The sequence below is a fragment of the Pantherophis guttatus genome, chromosome 7 (genome assembly GCF_059756535.1).
Source record: "Pantherophis guttatus breed Tessera chromosome 7, ASM5975653v1, whole genome shotgun sequence".
NCBI lineage: Eukaryota > Metazoa > Chordata > Lepidosauria > Squamata > Colubridae > Pantherophis > Pantherophis guttatus.
In genome coordinates this window covers 30,055,137-30,075,837 of record NC_142069.1, presented here as the reverse complement: position 1 = coordinate 30,075,837, position 20,701 = coordinate 30,055,137, and the positions used below count along the sequence as shown (strand labels likewise).

At 40.9% G+C, this 20,701-nt stretch overlaps 1 protein-coding gene across 1 annotated transcript in view; it reads right to left on the bottom strand.

Annotated features, from left to right (window-relative positions):
* PICK1 (protein interacting with PRKCA 1) overlaps positions 1-20,701 on the bottom strand; it is a 66,941-nt gene that overhangs the window by 28,380 nt on the left and 17,860 nt on the right. The window contains exon 2 of the mRNA XM_087873871.1: positions 14,221-14,348. The gene's annotated coding sequence lies outside the window, so the exon portion shown is untranslated. The remainder of the gene's footprint in view (positions 1-14,220; positions 14,349-20,701) is intronic.

Sequence of the window (20,701 nt, the reverse complement as noted above, 5' to 3'; positions counted from 1 at the left end):
GAGCAATAGTCTCACTTTATTCAATTTTGGTAAGATTTCATCTAGACTATTTTGATCCAGCCTAGGCATGAGATTTTATGAAAGATTTGAATCATTAGGAAGAGTTTCAGAGAAAAGCAACCAAGATAATTGGGGAACTAGCAACAAAGTCCTATGAAAAGAGAATGAGGGAACTCAATATGCTTAGCCTTGAGAAGGGAAAATGAAAAGGGATATGATAACACTCTTCTAGCATCAGAACGGATGTTGTATAGAAGGTCAAGACATGTTCTCAATAATTCCGGAGGGCAAGCCATTGAATAAGGACATTTAAGTTACAGGAAGGCAAAATCCCACTCAATATTCGGAAAAATTCCTAGCAGTAAGAGAAATTTGACAGTGGAACCAATTACTAAGGGAAGTGACAGGTTCCCCTTCATTGGGCATCTTCAAGCAAAAGCTGGACAGCCATCTGTCATGGATGCTTTCATCTGGAATTGAGGATTGGAGTCAGTGGTTTAGATGGCCCCTTCCAAAACCAGGAAGTAAAAAACAAGCAAACTAAACCAAACCTGAGGGACAAATCAAATTAACCTGTATTACAGTCAAAGACCAGCATAAGGAGGATGAGGTGCCAGAAATTTAAATACATAAAAATGCAAGTCTTCCTCTTATTTAATCTCTTATCTAATTAGAGCACTGTCCTATCACCTTATGAAAATGATATTCTATATATGCATTCCAAAAATAATTTATCTAAAACATAATGTCTGTTCCCCTGTCTATTTTACTCCTTGGATTTATTAGCTAAAAAGTAGAAAACAAGATTGACCTGTTCTGTGATAAGAGATCTTTGATGTAGGATGGATCTTTATTAACAGTATGGATTTCTGTATTGCTCTGCAAGTCTCTAATCTTCTTTCTTACTCTGCCAACAAGCTGTCCAAATCTTTCCACTTGTCTGTTTATCTCATTTTCCCCATTTGTCATCACAAGGATCTCTCCTTTTGTTCCTTTTTTCACTCTACTGCTCCCTGTGATCTACCTGCCACTAATTTTGGACATTCACTCTTCTGCCTATGCACCTGTCCCTTTTCACTCACTTCCCTCCTCCTTCTTTCTTTCTTTCTTTCTTTCTTTCTTTCTTTCTTTCTTTCTTTCTTTCTTTCTTTCTTTCTCTCTCTCTCTCTCTCTCTCTCTCTCTCTCTCTCTCTCTCCCCCCCCTCTCTCTTTCAGGTCCATCTCTCTCTTCATCTCTTAGTGTTTTTTGCATGAATCAGTTTTGAAATCATGAGATCATTCTGTTTTTCAGCCTCACTGTGTTGATGGGAACATCACATTAAGGAGCGTGGAGAAGTGACCGGGGGCCATTGGGGTGATGCTGACACCCCCTTTCCTCTGCCCTCCCTGTTCCTTTCCAACTGAGTATCAATGGAGGCCTTGTTGTCCAAAAGGAGAACGAGAGAAGCAAATAAAAAGGCGGAACATGTGATCTCATTGGCTTTATTTAGCCCTCCTGCCCGCCTTTCCTTATCCATCTACAACCATCTAAATAAGAAACCATAATCTGCCTTCCTTTGCTCTAAAATGAGAGGATGTCACTTTCAAAATTTGTTTAAACATTTGGGCAATGAAGGCATTTTTTATTCCATTAATGAACAAATTACTGTTGAAAGACGTGTTTTTCATACCTCTAAGTTCATTATATGATACCACTTAACCCAATTAATCAGAACCCTGTCAACAATCTGATTCCTGAATAATAAGGTCAACAATTCAAATATATCTAATTAACTTTTACTGCAAAGTGGAAACAAAATCTTAAATAAAATTCTGGTAGTAAGGAAAATTTCACTCCATGTCGGATGTGCTCCATGCCCATCAGAGGACAGATATAATTCTATTACTCTTCCGGATTTACTTTTGACTAACCCAGCCTTGGTAGGAAATGCATCACCAAATATTAGGAGATGAGGATGTTAATTTGCATAATATTTTATTGGATTTGTTTATTAAGAATCCATGACTACTTTCGATGAGAAATACAATATATCTGATTGGAGTATTGTCAGGATAAAGTCAGGGTTGATTCTTCCTTTAGAAAGGATAAAGTAGCTGCTTTAGGTGAATGGGGAAGACAGAAAAAGACAACAGCTCAATGCCTATTCCTGAAACCTCCATATGTCTGTCTCTACAGTTTTCTTATCAGAGTTAAGGCATTTGGGGAGTGTTGGAGAAGTAAGGCTTTCGTGGCAGCCAGCCAGTCGGATTAGAAATTTATGTGCAGGTGGGCTGGGAACAGGGCCAGGCACAGATTCAGGCATAATAGTACCTGCAGATTTGTCTACCTCTAACAAGGATTCCTCTAGTCACACTCAATGTCCAAGTTCAAAGTTCTTGAGTTTCTTTCCTAATATGGGTCTTTAATCTGAATTCTCTAAAGTGGATTTGGATTGGAGAGCTCCCAAATAGAGGGAAATGGTTCAAATGATGCTCTCCTTTTACAATTCTTATATTGCCGATTGTCTTCTTCAAGCGGTCACCACAAATCCTGGAAGAAACGGGGGAGAAAGGAAACTTTCTTCTGGACATTTCAGACTACTTGTTGTTTCCATATCAATGTCTTGCACACAAATGTATCTAAAGAATAATCCATTCTGTGTTCTTCATGACTAACAGACATTGGTAATAACAATCCACTACTATTGCATTTTTAAGAAAAATGATTTGTAATTCTGAATGGCAATAGACCAATGGTGCTCAATCTGCAATCCTAGGCCTCCAAGATAGCTTTGGTTGTAGCTCTCAGAGCCCTTCCTAAAGTTGCCACAAAGCAAAACAGAAAGAAGTAATTACTGATATCATGGGAAATAACCAATAAATAATTAATTTAGGGTTTTTCCCCCTGTTCCTATATATTTATATAGTTCCACTAATCTCCACTTAAAGAAGCTGAGTTTATTCACAACAGAAAAGTATTTAGTTGAGATTTCTCATTGTACAGTGCAGAAAAATACAATGTCAAGGGTTGAACAACAAGGTGTGATCTAGGCAGAAGCAACACGTTTCTCACAATGACAAAAGTCATCTCACAACACCACCTTCAACCTGTTCCTGCAGGTGTCTCTGCATCTAGCATTCATAAAAACAAATTCTACAGAGGTAAATCACAAGATCAGCATTATCACTAATCCAAGTTTCAACCAGAAGTTTTTACACAGAAAACTAACCTCTATGAGAAACCAGCTGGTTCTAATTATTTTGAATCAGAGTAGAATAGAATAGAATTTTTTATTGGCCAAGTGTGATTGGACACACAAGGAATTTGTCTTGGTGCATATCTTCTCAGTGTACATAAAAGAAAAGATACGTTCATCAAGAATCATAAGGTACCACACTTAATGATAGTCATAGGGTACAAATAAGCAATCAGGAAACAATATCAATATAATTTAAATTAGAAGGAACTCCTATTTTTCAAGTGAACTATCAAAGTGTACTGCTTTGAACTCAAGCATTCCTTTGCCTTTCTGTACTTTGATTCTCAATCTGGTGCTTCTTCTATAGGCTAAAAGAATATTTTGACTGAAATCTATGAGGAAGCTCAGTTTTCAGGATCAGGTTCAGCAAGCCCATCTTCATATTTTAGAAGCAATTGGAATCTAGGTTTTCCAACCTCAATCTGTTTTCGGAAAAGAAGTCCTATAAGCCTTACCAAGGTGACTAATAGCCTGGTGTTACGACCATTTGGTCCAAAGCATCCAAAACTCTTTCCTATCACAGATCGGGTCTAACTGTTTATCCAGTTCTGGAGAATGTTCGTTTGCAATCTCTAGGAAAGATATCATATGCATGTATTGGGTTGAGTAGATCTGTTTCCATTTTGACTCATCCACTAATGGGACACACCCATTACAGAAAACCGTAAGATCCCACTCAGATCATAACCAGAGAAATACTTGCCATGACTATGGTTTGGTCATTTTTTTGTCATTCCATAGCTAGTTGGCAGCCAAGAGGGGAAGAGGCCAGAGCTGGAGGATGGGGGTGAGGAAAGGAGTCTGGGAGGAGGGAACAAAAGATTCCTTTGTAGTACAAGAAGAGAGGAAAAAGGGAAAGCATCACCAAATGCCCAGAAGCCATGTTTGTAACAAGAGAACTATTCTCTTTGATTCTTAAAAAACAATTCCGAGCAAAAAGAGCCTGGCTGAATTAACCCTTCACGAGGGCAATGCAGTAGGGTGTAAGAGGAAGGCGCCATAGTTATATTTTTACTGTTAAGGATATTATTTGAGAATGAGGAGAAGCAATGATTGGTTTTGTCACATCTGACCTCAATCGGGACATAAAGCTTTATTAAAGCAAGTCTTAAAAATGATTCCGCAACTATAAGAACCCCCAAATTATTGTGTTTTGTCTTATTGTAAGCTCAGATGGTAGATTGTTCCTCGCCAACCTGAGGATTTCATTACTGGCTAATTGTCATTAGTGCTACCACTCAAAGCTTCCAAATATTAGCTGGATGGAAGTTGACAAACCTACAAAATAATATATTCAGAATATATCCAGGGCTGGGCTTCAAAAATTTTAGCAAGGGGTTTGCTGCCTGGTTGCTGGGTGGGCATGGCTATGATGGGCATGGCCTAGTCGGCCTCCTGCACTATGGCAGGGGGGACGTTTTTGCCCTCCCCGGGCTTTGGAGGCTTTCCTTGAGCTTCCAGGAGGGTGAAAACTGCCTCCCCAGGCTCCATAGTCCCTCTGGAGGCCAGAAATGGAGGCCCAAACGTCTGGTAGGCCCGTTTTTCACCCTCCCCAAGCCTCCGTGCACACCCTGCACTTACCTGCATCCAAAACAGGCCATGTGGGGACTCCAGGGAGGGGAGGGGTGGACAGGGCCGGGCAGGGCCAGCCAGGAGTGGGATTTGGGGGTTCTCTGAACTGCACAGAATCTTAGCTAGAGGTTCTCCTGAACCCCTGCGAACCTCCAGCATCCCACCCCTGAATATATCAGTCTCTAAATCTGGAACTATTTGGGAGAAAAATCACTGGAGAATTGGTAGCATTACATTACATTATGGGAAATATTTAGGCAAGAAACTTTCAGTAAGCTGCCCGCCATGAAAAAAACTGTTTTTTTCACTGCTACCACTACCTGTTCTTTGTTGTCCTGCTGAGCCCAATCACAGCCCCATTGTCAGACAGAGATGGCAAGGCAATTCAGTGTTGTTCTTCCTTCTCTGAGCACTGTCACTGTTCTTATGCTTGGCAAGGGAGATAAAAAAAGTTCAAGTCGTGCTCTCATTTTCATTAATTTAGACATATTTGGCAAATGCCAAACTTGCAGACTCCAATCCTGAACACTGAACTGCACTTGCCTCTGGAATATTAAATGCTGATGTCTATGATATTTTATATTTATGATATTTGATACTTAGTCCTCAAAATAGCTGTAGATAGTTTAGCCAGTTGTGGGGATAACCACAAAGCACAGTTTAACTGGACTTTTTTTTGTTGTGGTTGTTCTGTGGCTTTCCAGTAAGATTCACATTTTCAGAATGGAATTTTTAATGCCACCCATTTCAGTACAATCTCACTATTTAAGACTTGTGTTCGTTGGGCAACCCTTGTAATTCAAAGGAATGGGACTAATCCCCATTATATCTGCACTAAAACCAAGGAAGGAGAATCACTTTGCTTTGTGGCGCAATGAAAGTATCATGGACTAATCAGACATGTGACAGTACCGATTATTCAGACTTCTGATTACTTGGAGTGAAGCAGAGCAAGCCACAAATTCTACACTTTAATATTTCCAGGAAACCAAGCCAGTGAGACACGATATTCTGGATAATGATGATAATGCTGTCCCTGGAAATACCCTTGAGTCAAGGGTGAAATGCTCCCGGTTCAGACTGGATTGTCCGATCCAGTAACGATGTCGGCGGGTGGTTTGGAGAACCGGTAGCAAAAATCCCTGCCCCCCCCCATGCCCAGCTGAGCTGCACGATCATCAGAGGCTTTTTTTTTTTTACTTTTAAAAGCATTTTTTCTTCAGCCGAAAAAGTGCTTTTAAAAGTTTTTTTAAAAAGCCTCTGATGATCGCGCGGCTCAGCTGGAATCATAAGAGCCTTTTAAAAGCATTTTTTCTACAACCTCTTCGGCCAAAGAGGTTGTAAAAAGATGCTTTTAAAAGTAAAAAGAAAAAAAAAGTTGGCCACGCCCACCCAGTCACCTTACCCCCCCCACCAAGCCATGCCCACAGAACTGGTAGTAACAAATTTTACATTTCACCACTGCCCTTGACCCTCAGCATAGGGGCATGACAATAGGCGGTGGCCAGGCTAACGATTTCTCTGAAGGAGCTGTGTGATTTTCCCGGGTTAGCTGTCTCTATATTCCTGGTGCCCTTTGTGCTACAAAGCCCTTAGACGTTTCATAGACATGTGGGTTTGGTGGGATGATAGGCAGATGATGATGATGCACTTTGATTTACGCTTTTGTAAATGCTTTATGCTTTGCTTTCGTAAATACGAGATCACATGTGTTGTAAGTGTGTATAGTTCAGCAGCACTTTGAGGAAATCATGTGGAAGCATGACCCGATCACTCCCTTTGATCTCCTTTGCCTTCTCTTTAGGCTTTACAAATGCTAGCAATAGTACCAGTGGTGGGTTTCAAATTTTTTTACTATCGGTTCTGTGGGTGTAGCTTGGTGGGCATGGCAGGGGAAGGATACTGTAAAATTTCCATTCCCACCCCACTCCAGGGGAAGGTTACTGCAAAATCCTTATTTCCTCCCGATCAGCTGGGACTTGGGAAGCAGAGAATAGATGGGGGTGGGGCCACTCAGAATTTTTACTACCGGTTCTCCGAACTATTCAAAATTTCCACTACCGGTTCTCCAGAACTGGTCAGAACCTGCTAAAACCCACCTCTGAATAGTACCTCTTGCAAGGGATCTGAGGTGTTTCTTGCTACGTACCTCTGCTCATCAATATTTTCTCTGCCAATTCCCTATGGATTTTTCAATGTTGTATCACTGAATTCAGATTATCTCTATGCATGTGTATTGCAGTCTCAGGCCCACACTAGATATGGAAATTAATTACTTTGTGGCTTGCTTTATATTCGATTCATAAATCACAGTATGGTGTGTTTGATTTGTATTACATTTTTAAAAAAATTCCCAACAAAGAGGCTCTTGATGATGCAATAATATTACCAAACAGGACAACAAAAAGTTAGAGCCGCCTTTGTGGGTTTTCTGTGGGCTGCAAGGCCATCCCCGTGTGGGGGTGTGTGGGGGGGGTGTTGTTCCAAACAATCATTGCATGATCAAAGCCTTGTCTCTTTTCAAAAAGTGTACTGCAAGGGGCAAGGCATCATTCCCATGGCCACAGCTGCCTCTTCTGGAGTACCCCTAGTGAAAAAGCAAAAACTATTTTAAACACTTCAATTATTTTTTTAAACATGAAACATTGCACCAAACAAAATTGACAATTTGCTGCTTTATGTTGATGATGCTAGAGGTAGAGTGGAGTCTGCAAAAATGAGCCTTAGTGGCTTCAGGAGGTGAGCGAACTATGGGAAACAAACTCTATTGCAAATCAGAAATTATGGGCTGTCATTGGGTGAGTCTAGCTACTTGTGGCTTATTCAACAACTCAGGAGTAAGCAAGTAATATCTTAGTGCAAATGTTAAGCTATCGCTTAGGAGGTTTTGAATGGGGCTATGATCCATTTTTTCCTGACTGAAATCTCCTCCCGCCTCCAGTTGCTTTTGGCTGCAGGAATAGAAAGAGAAATAGAGAAAGAAAGCTCTCAAATCATATTTTTTTCTATTTTCCCTTTTGTAGTTAATTGAAATTGGGAAGGACAGAGAAGGTGATTTAAATTAGAACTGATATACAGTACAGTAAGGAGGAACAGACTGTAATCTATCCCTAAAGATATAATCTTGCCCAGTTTCTGCTTCTTCTCCAGATTGAAGGTTACTATGGCCTAAACTGAAGGTTATTCATACTACTCTTGGCTTGTGTTCAGACATTATACAAACAAATATTTATGAATGTCTGGAGTTCATACATTTGTACTAAACCATAATTGCTTTAATGATGCTTAGTTAAACAAGGCATTAATACTAAATAAGCAACAACATGGATTAGCATGATATATAAATCCTGCTATTTATCCCTTCCTATTTGAGAGCCTAACCATACAGCATATATAATTATTTAATCAAATCAATCATTTTAGATGAAATAATAAGTTGAAATTTAATGCAGGGAATGAAAATCAATGGACAATCCAGAAAATCATATATTTATCTGAATAATCTGAAGATTTTTTTGTCAATAATTATAGACCATGAGCAGGAGGACAATAGGAGTGAACTGATCTGGAAATATATTCTGATCAATTTATTGAAAACTATGTGTGAGCATAACATTTAGATTTTTTCATTGTACAATAATCTAATAAAATGATCACATGTCCTAAGTTTTCCTCTAACAAATTTCTAATATACAGGAATAGCCAACATCCCAGAAGACAAACTCAGGATCCAAAAAAGTCTTGGCAGACTTGAACAATGGACCCTATCCAACAACATGAAATTTAAGGTGGAGAAAGGAAAGGTTTTACAATTAGGCAGGAAAAACCAAAGGTACAAGTACAGATTAGGCAAAACCTAGCTCAAAAACAGTAACTGTGAGAGGGAACTTGGAGTTCTAGTGGAGGATCACTTAAATATGAGTCAGCAGTGTGCAGCAGCAGCCAAAAAAGTTAATACAATCCTTGGTTGTATAAACAGAGGCATAGAATCAAACTCACGTGAAGTATTAGTACCACTTTATAAAGCTTTAGTAAGGCCACACCTGGAATACTCCATCCAGTTTTGTCCCCACGACAAACAACAAAGGATGTTGAGACTTTGGAAAAAGTGCAAAGAAGAGTAACTAAGATGATTAAAGACCTCGAGACTAAAACATATGAAGAACAGTTGCAAGATTTGGGTTTGGCTAGTCTAGAGAAAAGAAGGGCTGGGGCGACATGATAACAGTATTCCAGTATTTGAAAGGTTGCCATAAAGAGGAGGGGGGTCAACTTATTTACCAAACCACCTGTAGACAGGACAAGAAACCATGGATGGAAACTAATCAAGGAGAGAAGCAACCTGGAACTAAGGAGAAAATTCCTAACAGTGGGGACAATTAATCAGCTTGCCATCAGAAGTTGTGGGTGCTTCATCACTAGAGGTTTTTAAGAAGAGAGTGCATTACCATTTGTCTGAAATGGTATAGGGTCTCCTGTTTGAATGGGGGCTGGACTAGTAGATTTCTAAGGTCCGTTGCAGCTCTATTCTGATTGTCATTCACACAGAGAGACACATAGACACCCATTTACTTTAGTATACATATACACATACATGCACCCCACAAAAGGGGTAAAAAAAGTGAAGGAGGCAGCAGTGGGCGTACTGTTGAATCCTCACTCCTTTTCCCACATGCTTTGTGCATATAATGTACATAAAAAGGGGGTAAAGCTGTATGGTTTGGCTACCCTTATTAGTTTGCTGATCTTTCTTATGGAGATTTCTGTATATTATGTGCATACCCACACCCCTACCATATAATTCCATTTGAGGTAAACAACAGTATGCAGAGTGCCAAAACAGAGTACAAAATATTAAGTCAAAAAGTTAGATCACGAAAAAGGAATCTTGTTTACACCAAAACCATTCACTATATCTCTCCATAGCTTTCTATCCTTGTAAACTAACAATCAATCATACGTTCTTTATACATTGCACTTTGCATTTAAGATTCTTGCCCCTTCCTTTTTGAAGATTTCATCAAATATGTCAACCACAACTTTGTGGTCTTATTTTTCAATTTCTAAGGCCATTTATGCTTGCTTCATAGATTTGTTTTGCAATTTGATTCTCGCTGATTGCTGAGCTTCCTCCTTATTTTATTTGAAGTGTGACTTCACCATTTCTCTTTGTGATCAACTGAGACTTTCACATCATTTGACAAAGATGAAGGAATGTAGCTAGCAAAAGATTCCAGTGGGGTCCTTGGTACTCCCAGAGCTTTCTTGAAACATCTGCAAGAAAACAACCAAGCTCTGAGAGCACCAAGGATCCAAGAGTTCAACTCTGAGTCACAAATATTCTCTTCTGTCAGTATAATGTTCCAGATTAGAGAGTCTTGCTTGCACAAGCATGCTTTAAGGAAAATTGGAGTCCTGATGTGCTTGTGGCAAACAGGACAAAATGTCTCAGAATTGACCATCACAGCCACTGAATGCTGCATGCAGTGCACCAATATGACTAAGGCTGGTAATCTACATAGTACAACATCTAACTGGAAAGCCAACAATGAAAATCTTTTTATTATTATTATTATTTTGAAAGCATTTTTAAAAGGAACACTAATTAAACATTTCTTCAGTCTTTGCTTACTACTTCAGTATAGACCAGGGGCCGGCAACCTTAAGCACTCAAAGAGCCATTTGGACCCGTTTCCCACAGGAAAAAAAAACGTCGGGAGCCACAAAACCCTTTTGACATCTAAAATGAAGATGACATTGCATATATTGAGTTGTTTTTTTTTTTTTACCTTTATGCTATGTATAAAAAAACCTATAGTGTGTTGCATTTATGAAATCAATGACCTGCTACAGAGAAAACACATTTTTATTTCTGCATATGCAACAAAAACAAAGCTGGGTCGAAAAGCTCAAAAAATCACATGCCGGTGGGTGTCGCACATTGGCAGTTGTGATGCATATTTTGAGCGACAGGGAGCCGCAACAGAGGGATGAAAGACCCACAGGTTAAACTAAAGCAGCTAAAATGATAAAGTATGAGTTTTCCCACGCCATGCCATTCATTTGATTGTTAAGGAGTCATTTGGGCATGCTAGTTCCCTGTTCATGTATATTTAGCACTTTGTATTTTCTTTATATCCAGACATTTTGGTTGAAAGATTTCATTTTATTCTGGAAACAAGCAATCAGGCAAAGAAGCCCTTGGCTCTGCCAGGAATAAAACCTGGGTTGGTGTTTCCGTTCATACCCTGCTCTGTTGATTATTGTAACAAGAAAAAAATGCTTCCTCATTTCCCAAAGAGTAATTGCAAGCCTTTACCATGTTAGTTACAGGCAGCATGCCCATATGAGAAAACTTTGAATTAACAAATTGAAAACCCTAGAAGGAAAAATAGTCTAGTTCCAAAGTGTACCAGTTTACTAAATGGTCGATTAGTTTATAACTTCACTTCAACGTAGTTGTGGTTAATTCAGTAACCTATCTTTTCATACACAGCTTTACAAACAATCAAGCAATCCGAAACTTGTTACGAGGGGTTTTATTCACTGTTCAGTTTGCCTAAGAACTTCCCAGGCAACTCTAGGAAAGGGACTATATCCATCGCCAAAGAGGAGTACTGATTTAAAAATGGAAGATTTTGAAAGTAGCCCAAGAAGGGCCTGGTGGCTCAGCAGACTGATAGCATTGTGATTAACACTAGCTGTCTGCAATTACTGTAAGTTTGAATCTCACCAGGCTCAAGATTGACTCAGCCTTCCATCCTTTCTAAGGTAGGTAAATTGAGGACCCAGTTTGTGGGGGCAATAAGCTGACTTTGTATAAAATATACAAAAGTATGAAGGCTATTGCTTAACGCAGTGGTCCCCAACCCCCGGTCCGCGGACCGGTGCCGGGCCGTGGAGTACCTGGCACCGGGCCGCGCAGTGGCCAGGGGACATGAACGCTGCAGCGCAAAGGCTCCTGGGCCGTGCGCAAAAGCTCCTGGGCCGTGCCCCCACCCCTGCGCGCGCTCAGCGGGCCGCGGCGATAAAAAGGTTGGGGACCACTGGCTTAACGCATTGTAAGCCGCCCTGAGTCTCCGGAGAAGGGCGGCATATAAATCAAATTTAAAAAAAAAAGAAAGAAACTCAAAAATCATGTTTACTCTAGGTGGTACTCTATCACCACTATCATCCATATGCCAAAGCTATTCCCCAGAACCTCCTTGAAACAATGCCTTAGGGCAGGGGTATCAAACTCAAGTCCCGGGGGCTGGATCCAGCCCATGGGGTGCTTAGATCTGGCGTGGGGAGCTGCCCTAGAAACAGCAAAGGACCAGCCTGTGATGCCTCTGCCAGTGAAAATGGAGCTCGGGAGGGCCACACACGGTCCTCCCAGGCTCTGTTTTTGGCTGCAACGGCCTCATGCTGCCCTCTGCCAGCGAAAATGGAGCTGGGAGGGCAGCACATGGCCCCTTGAGTTCCATTTTCACTAGCAGAGGATGGCAGGAGGCCGTCACGGCTGAAAACAGAGCTCGGGAGCCCATTTTCACTGACAAGAGTACTCAGGCCAGCACAAACGCCCCCGACATGAGTGACATCAAACTGGCCACACCCACACTGGCTCCTGAGGTCAAATACAACCCTGATATGGCCCTCAATGAAATCAAGTTGAAATCACCACTGCCTTAGGGACAACTGACCAAAGCAATAAGCTCTTTTAGAGAACCACGTGCTCTAAAATATGTTCAATAAAACATCACAATGGCAGCATGAAGGGACTTAGTCTTAAGTCCCTACTCCAAGTCCCTACCCCACCTACTCCAATCTACTAGTTGTCCAGGTAGTTCATCATTTTTCAGTAGCGCAGTACTCCTTGAACTTCTCCATAGCATGGCATCTCAATTCTATGAACCCATCTCTTCTTTTTCCTGATTTCTCTCTAGATACCTCTTCTACCTCTAAATTAATCTATTTAAAAGTTAATACAGCAGTCCACTTCATCAAACTATTAAATAATTTCTTATATATACTGCTGTGTTTATGTTAATATAAAGTAAATCCATGAAACATTGGAAAGGCAAATGCATTACTTCACTTATTCAATGGACTGAAGACTTGCCTGCACTCGCCACTTATGAGCAAATTGCCTATATAATGTAGGTCAAGTATAATGAAATATGTGACTCAAATTTCATTATACTTGACTATGTTTATAAGCTATCTGTTCAGAAGTGGCAAGTGCCTTCACTATCATCTTCACTGTTATTTCCGTTTTTTCTTTTTTTAAATTTTGTTCATTAAAAAGCAAAAAATAAATGAAAAAGTAAATACATGGAACATCGTAAGCTATTGCTTACAAAAATCTAACTGTTTTATAGAGCTGCTAGCTAATCACTCACTATTCTCATAATGTACACAGGCACTGTGGTTTTACTCCTTCACAATCTGCTAAATGGTCTTTCATCTACTGAAAGACCAGTGTGTGAAAAAGTCCTTCATACAAGTGAATGCCAAAATTATTGGTAAAAGGTATTGCATATTGCCATATTGAAGCATTAATATCTTATTCAAAGTTCTCAAGACCCAACTATGATGGACAGCAAATATTCAAGCTGAGCAATGGATCTACAAAGAGTTCTATGGGCAGCTCAATAGGGAATTGTGTTCATTTATTTTATCATATTTATATGCTGCCCCAAAGACTCTGTCCAGCATATAACAGATAAAAGCAACAAATATAAAAAATAAACATAAAAATAATTAACACCATAAATACACACACACACACACACTATTGCAATTTAGATGAACTACCCCCTGAGTACATTTCAAACAATTGAATATCCAGCTGCTGTGCCTATTGCTATAAAATCTGAGGATTAAAGTCCACTCATCTGGAAGGTACCTAGATGTGGTACATCATGTATGATGGCTGCTTCTGAAGCTTTTGAGCCAATTAAACATTTAACCAAATTGCAAGCAGGTCAAGTTTCTAATTTCATCTTTTGGGAAAAAGCTGTTGGTTCTTAAGAGCTATTTAGTTGAAGCCCCTTCCCATTCAAATGGCCAAAAGCCTATAATGCAGCAGATTGGTTTTGAGTTAGCATGCTGAATGAGCAAAACCAATGTATTTGCAAAACATGGTTTATGGCGTGCTGGGTTAACACCCAGCAGTGGTTTTTCAACAAACCATAGTTAAGGAAACCATAGCTTTATGCAAAGAGGAATGCCAACTATTGCTTCTGACAAGGCACACCTCTGCCTTTACCTTTGGTTCAGCTGTGGAATTTTAAGGGTGGGAGGAAAAGGATAAAGTGACCAAATCAGGCTGATAAAGGATTTTTGAAGAAGTTACAATTTTCATTCATTTCTGAAAGTTCCCAACAAATGATCTTTACTGTATTAGTTTGAAATCTAGTTTCCATACCTATTTTTCTCCTTTTGATGCCTCCAGGGTCTTATTTAAACCATCATTCTTCTTCATAAATGAGGGGAGCCTGTGGCTGTCCAAAGTTGCTGAATTACAATTACATCCCTTGTTGTTGGCCATACTACCTGGAGATGTGGAATAAAATAAAATAATAAATTTGGGATACTTTGGAATAAAATGTATTCCTAGATAGGCAGTTCATTTTATATTTATGTGAGAGATAAGTTAAATAATACACAAAATATATCTGATGCCTTTGATATATATATGTGTGTGTGTGTGTGTGTGTGTGTGTGTGTGTGTGTGTGTGTTTGGAGACTACAGTTGGCCCAGAACGCAGCCGTGAGAGCTGTCGTGGGTGCACCTAGGTACACCCACATTACACCAATTCTCCGCGAGCTGCATTGGCTCCCTATTGGTCTCCGGTCACAATTCAAGGTGTTGGTTATTACCTTTAAAGCCCTACATGGCTCAGGGCCAGGGTATCTTCGAGACCGCCTTCTACTGCATAGCTCTCAGCGACCAGTAAGATCCCACAGAGTTGGTCTCCTCAGGGTCCCGTCAGCTAAACAATGCCGGCTGGCGGGCCTGCAGGGGAGGGCCTTCTCTGTGGCTGTCCCAGCTTTCTGGAACCAGTTACCTCCTGAGGTTCGGACCATCCCCACCTTATTGGCCTTCCGAAAAGCAGTGAAGACCTGGCTCTTCTGGCAGGCCTGGGGCTGTTAATCTCGCTGCTGCGATTTGGCGAGATCCGGCCATGAATGGTGTGAAAGGGTTTTAATTGTTTTTAATGGTTTAACTTTTAATGTTTTATATATGGTTTTTAAATGCATTGTAAACTGCCTTGAGTCTTCAGAGAAAGGCGGCATACAAATTGAACAAATAAATAAATAAAAACAAATAAATATATCTGATTTCTATGGTTTCACCAGGATTAGAACAAGAAGCCATGAAAACAAGCCCCAAACTCCCACTCCTGTAGAATGGACAAATACTAGGCAAAAATATTAATAAGTTCAGGGATTTTTGTTAAGACTGCAGCCTCTGGGAAAAGTATCTGTTATTCCTGTTCTGATTGTCCCTTTCCTATGGCTATTATTAAAATAGCAAACAATCACACAGCTAACTGACCAAACTGGCACACAAGAGATTTATAATAAGCTAAAGAAGAATTGGACAAAGAAATCCTGCTGATAATATTACCTAGTCTAGTAATGAAACGTTCAGAAACTAAATTGAAACAAGCTCAGAGAGCAAACCACTGACAAAATCTAAAACCTGAGCTACAACTATTTTCTATTATTTCAAAATAAAGATTTCTGCTAAAGGATTTTTTTTTTACTACTTTACTACTGTTTACTATTTACTACTAAATCAGCTACGAGAGCCAGGCTAGAAATCAGAAACTGAGTTCTACCCTGTTTCCCTGAAAATAAGACCCAACCGGAAAATAAGTTCTCGCATGATTTTTCAGGATGCTCATAATATAAGCCCTACTCCCAAAATAAGCCCCAGTTAAGATTGTCAGCCAGATGGATGCATTTAGTACCGTATTCCCCCCCAAAATAAGACCTAACCAGAAAATAAGACCTAATGCATCTTTTGGAGCAAAAATTAATATAAGACCTGGTCTTATTTTCGGGAAAACATAGTAGTCCTGCCTTAGGCGTGAAAGCCAGTTGGGTGCCTTTGGGCCCGTCATTCTGTCTCAGTCCATGACGTCAGGCTTGGGTGACAAGCCAGTTTGTTAATTTCTGTTGCAGCCCATGGATCAATGATGTGGACTCTGCACTCATGGGAAAAATCATAGGAAGAAATAAAATACTACTAAATCAGCTCCAAATACAGGCACTGTCTTAGCTGTATAGATCCAGTATGTAGATGACACCTTCATCATAATAAAAAAGGACTAACTAGAGAACACACACAAAATCATCATCGACATCTTCAAAGGAATAAAATTCACTAGGAAAGAAGAAAACAAAGAACACAATCACACTGCGGCAACCTTGAACATCAAAAACAGGAAAGAGATATCTATATATCGTCAAACAAAATGGGTACCCATCAAAAAGCGCCTAACTACTCAACCTAATATAGCAATACCAACACAAGTTTAAAAAAGATAACACTGCCATACATCAAAAGCATCTCAGAACTATAGACTATTACAACTATATGGCATCAACATAGCATATAAACCAGGGGTGAAATTCATCAGGTTCTGACAGGTTCTGGAGAACTGGTAGCGGAAATTTTGAGTAGTTCGGAGAACCTGCAAATATCACCTCTGGCTGGCCCCAGAGTGGGGTGGGAATGGAGATTTTGTAATATCCTTCCCCCAGGAGTGGGGAGGGAATGGGGATTTTGCAATATCCTTCCCCTGCCACGCCCACCAAGCCACATAAAGCCCACCAAGCCAAGCTCACAGAAACAGTAATAAAAAAATTTGAATTTCACCACTGATATAAACCAACTGAAGCCCTCTAAAACACCCTAAGAAAACCAAAAGACCCAGCATCCCCAGAAGAAAAAACAGGAATCATCTACAATATACAGTGAAAGGACTGTAATATGTAGGACAAACAGGCAGAAGACTAGCAGAGCACAACCATGAACACCAACTAGCAGTCAATAGACAAGATAAAAACTCCTTAATTTAACAACACATGGACAGACTTAATGATAGTTTTAAATGGAAAACTGTGAGCATCCTAGACCAAGCCAAGTCCAATAATGCTAGAGAATTCCTGGAAGCCTGGCATTCACATAAACTGGCCATAAACAGCCACATAGAGACAAACATCTACAGGCCATCCAAAGGAGACAATCAAATAGCTAAAAAGGAAACAAAAAGGCCAAAACATCTCTGCACCAGCAACCTGTATCCAGGTGAGCAGAGATCAACACCAAGATTAACATTAGACCAACAATAAAGAAGCAAACAATACCCCAATCAGGGACCTAGCAAATCAGACTAACAAGCTAAAAGCCAACAACAGCCCAAGGAACCACCAAGACCATTCCCACTAATACTGACAGAGCAAGTCACTAGCATATTAAATGAAAGCAAACCTACTCCCTACTAGCACTGGAGTTGTTACCTAGTTTGGTAATGAAATGTCTGCAAGAAAACAACCAAGTTCAGAGCAAGGACTCCATAGTTCAACCCTGAGCTTCAAAAATTCTTTTCAATTGGTATAGGCTTAACCACATTATGCTTCTGACCATTAAGTATGCAATAATGTATAACCTAAATCTCATATCCTATCTAGGATCACCATTTTTCTGATTGTCATCACATCAGACATTTTTGGTAATATGATGCTGAAAATGGGGCGCCATGTACCAAGCTGGAGATGTCTCTTAAAACAAAAGAATGTTCTTTAAAGAAATAAACTTATTTAAGATACAAGCCACTATAGGTAGGGCCATATTGCCACTGCCTCTTGTCCTCCCCACCTGCTCCATTCTGCCTTTCAAAGGAAGAATAGGCACATTTGGTGGGAGTTGGAGATGGCGTGGTCTTTTGGGGCATTGGTAAATGCAGAGGCCCAGCTCTCTAAAAAGCAAAGCAGAGAATGGAGCAAGAGAGAGGAGCATAGCTTAGCTCTGTACAGCTGCAGGGCGCTCACAACAGGGCAGAGTTCTCGCAGAATGCACTCTTTGTTCCCAGCCTTTAAAGGGTAGGAGAAACACTTATGCATGGCAAATTAGCCCAAAAATGTATTTCTCTAAAACACCCGATTGTCTAGCCAGCTCTGCAGCTGCAGGGAACTTTCAGTGAGTAAGAGAGAGAGTGGGGGGGAGAGAGGGAGAGAGAGAGAAGCGCATGCGTGCGCACACATACACATACACACACACAGGTTTGGGGAATGGGGGACAAGGTGGCGGGGCATAAGAAATTTTGCTTGGAGGGCAAGGAAGAGGAAGCAGAAGATAAATTGCATTTATTTGTCCAAAAGCAAATCTTTTATCCCAAGAGGAAAAGCTGGCAAAGCTCATGTGGAGGGGAGTATGTGTGATGATATTTAAAGTTACAAATTAGGGGAAAACTAAATAATGAAGACATGCTGCATAAATTGAATAGGATAGTAGTTCAGTGCTCTGCCATCTTGGAGATTCACCTTTTAAACTAATAAACATTTTCAGAATATGCAATATTTAATTGAAGCAAGTTTAATGTAGTTAATTGCCATTTTTGCATTCATAGGCTCACAACGCTTATTTCTCTATTATTAATAAATTATCAATTTATTGCTAACATATTTTCCCTAATCTTATTACACTTGATTTCCGATATCTCATTTGTACATTATACTTACATCTCAGTATGTATTTTTCCCATACTACCGTGTTTTCCTGAAAATGAAGGGGCCAGGGATGGAGGTTGCTCCTCCATCCTGGTCCTTCTTGACCTCTCAGCGGCGTTCGATACCATCGACCATGGTATCCTGCTGCAGCGGCTCAGGGGGATAGGGTTAGGAGGCACTGTTTTACAGTGGTTCTCCTCCTATCTCTCGGGCCGTCTGCAGTCTGTTTGGGCGGGGGGTCAGGGATCCTCCCAGAGGCCTCTCACTTGTGGGGTGCCTCAGGGCTCGGTTCTCTCTCCTCTGCTCTTTAATATCTATATGAAACCGCTGGGTGAGATCATCCGTGGTTTTGGGGTGAGGTATCATCAATATGCTGATGATACCCAGCTTTACATTTCCACCCCTGACCACCCTAGGGATGCCCTTTCCGTGATGTCCCACTGCCTGGAAGCGGTGCGGGTTTGGATGGGGAGGAACAGGCTTAGACTCAACCCTTCCAAGACTGAGTGGCTGTGGATGCCGGCATCCCGGGATCTGGAGGTTCCATCCTTAATGATCGGAGGTGAAACCCTTGCTCCCTCTGATAGGGTCCGCAACTTGGGTGTCCTCCTGGATTCTCGGCTGTCTTTAGATGACCATCTGATGGCCGTAACCAGGGGGGCCTTCGCACAGGTCCGTCTTGTGCGCTAGTTGCGCCCGTTCCTAGACCGGGATGCCCTCGCCACAGTCACTCATGCCCTTGTTACCTCTAGGTTGGACTACTGTAACACCCTCTACATGGGGCTGCCCTTGGGATGTGTCCGGAGGCTTCAGCTAGTACAAAATGCAGCCGTGCAGGTAGTTATGGGGCGTCTAGATACTCCCATGTAACACCTCTCCTGCGTGAGCTGCACTGGCTACCGGTGGCACTCCGGATACGTTTCAAGGTGCTGGTGCTCACCTATAAAGCCCTTCATGGCTTAGGCCCGGGGTACTTGCAGGACCATCTCCAGCCGTTCTCCCATCGTCCTGTGCCCTCTCACAGAGTCGGCCTCCTCAGGGTGCCGTCGGCCAAACAATGTCGGCTGACGACCCCCAGGGGGAGGGCATTCTCTGTGGGAGCCCCGACCCTCTGGAATGGATTGCCCACTGAGCTCAGGACAGCCCCCGACCTTCTTTCCTTCCGTCGCGAGCTGAAGACGTGGCTCTTCCGCCAATTAAACTGATCCGTTTGGCGGTACACTGGTATAATTTTAAATCGTTTTTTAATTGGGTTACTGATTTTAATTTGATATTGTATTGTGATTTGTATTGAAGTTGTCATTTTGTAAGCCGCCTTGAGTCCCTAGGGAGAAAGGCAGCATATAAATCGCAATAAATAAATAAATACCAAGGAGCCTTGGTAGTACAGTGGTCTAAAGCACCCTGTTATTAAGACCAGCTGCCTGCAATTACTGCAGGTTCGAATCTCACCAGGCTCAAGGTTGACTCAGCCTTCCATCCTTTCTAAGGTAGGTAAATTGAGGACCCAGTTGTGGGGGCAATAAGCTGACTTTGTATAAATATACAAAAGGATGAAGGCTATGGCTTAGCACATTGTAAGCCGCCCCGAGTCTCCGGAGAAGGGCGGCATATAAATCAAATTAAAATAAATAAATAAATAAATAAATAAATAAATAAATAAATAAATAAATAAATAAAATAAGACCCTGTCTTATATTTTTTTGAACCCTGAAATAAGCGCTTGGCCTTATTGCCATGTGCTCAAAAGCCCGATTGGGCTTAATATCAGGGGAATAATATTTTATTTTGGGAGAAACAGGGTAGCACCTTTTTATATGTTGTAGTGAAACATTAGATGTGATTATTATTTTGCTTCATGTTTTCTATTGCTGAAGTTAGCAGTTTCCCTCCTTAATTTAACTCCTTCCCTTCACATGACCTTTCTTTATTTCTTTTGCAATTAATTTGTAGAGAGGGCTGATCCCATTCTCAACTATACGGGTAGTCCCTGAGTTACAACAGTTCATTTAGTGACTGTTCAAAGTTACAATGGCACTGAAAAAAATGACTTCTTAATACTTATGTCCCTGCGGCATCCACATAGTCACATGATCAAAATTCAGATGCTTGGCAACTGGCATGTATTTGTGACAGTTTCAGTGTCCCAGGGTCATGTGATCACC